The following is a 1,114-nucleotide window of genomic DNA, read 5'->3' on the forward strand; positions in this document are numbered from 1 at the left end:
TAGGTTTATGTCTTTTGCCCAAAGTGGGAAGCTTTCAGCTATTATTTGAGTCTATTTTCTACACTGCACTCCTTCTCTTCTCCTTGTGGGATTCCAGTGACATACACGGATGTTGGTATTTTCCCACAGGCCCCTGAAGTTCTGTTCATTTTGTTCATTCGTGGTTTCTTTGCTCAAGTTGTAGAAGTTTTAGTGACCTATCTTCAAGGTCACTGCTTCATTCCTCTGCCCTCTCTGATGGGCCACAGTGTCCATCAGTAAGTTTGTTGGTCCTGTTACTGTATTTTTTAGTTTTACAATTTTCATCTGGTTTTTCTTTATATCTTCTTTTTCTTTGCTGAAATTTTCTATTTTCCTGTTTCTGGAATGCTCATGGTTGCTTGCTGAAGCTTTTTTTTCTCCCTTTCTTCTTCTCCTTTTTTGGGGATAGCTACTTTAAAATCCTTGTCAGATAATCCCAACTTCTGTGTCATCTTGATGTTAGTTACCATCTGGTTTTTGGTTTTGCTCTCATTAAACAGGCTCTACGCCCAACATGGGGCTCGAACTCACGACCCTGAGATCGAGAGTCACATGCTCTACCGACTGAGCCAGCCAGGCCCCTGATGTTAGCATCTCTTGACTGCCCTTTCTCATTCCAGTTCAGCCTTTTTCTGGCTTTTGGTATGATGCATAATATTTTATTTTATCCTGGACTTTTTGGGTATTAGTTCCCACTGGTTCCCTTTTGAATCTATTTTAGTATGCATTCAACTTGTTCAAGTTCAGAATGAACACCACGGCTCACTCTTGTGGTCTGTGAGCTTGAATGTCAATGTCATACCAATGTAGTTTTGAATCGGCACTATTTTGGTCTGTCCTGCTGTGTGCTACCCAGAGGCCGATCTGGAACTGTACAGTATTGCACATCATAATTCAGTTCTCAAAGCTTTTGCTGCTAATTCTGGGGGGGTTCCACTTGTGGGTATGCCCTGGACCTCAGACGCAAATTCAAAGGATCTCTTCCTACAGCTCCCTCTTCTCTGAAACCCGCCCCACACAATCTAGCTGTGTGGGGGTGGATACTGTCTCTTTGTTGGCTTTGCTTAGTGCTAAGCAAGGATAGCAACAGGGT

General features: G+C 42.8%; 1 non-coding gene across 1 annotated transcript; it reads right to left on the reverse strand.

Annotated features, from left to right (window-relative positions):
* Positions 1-527: 527 nt before the first annotated feature.
* Positions 528-600, reverse strand: TRNAK-CUU. The gene has a single exon. It is a non-coding gene; the product is annotated as a tRNA-Glu (tRNA).
* Positions 601-1,114: the final 514 nt, after the last annotated feature.

Source organism: Felis catus, chromosome A3, assembly GCF_018350175.1.
Source record: "Felis catus isolate Fca126 chromosome A3, F.catus_Fca126_mat1.0, whole genome shotgun sequence".
In the NCBI taxonomy this organism is placed as follows: domain Eukaryota; kingdom Metazoa; phylum Chordata; class Mammalia; order Carnivora; family Felidae; genus Felis; species Felis catus.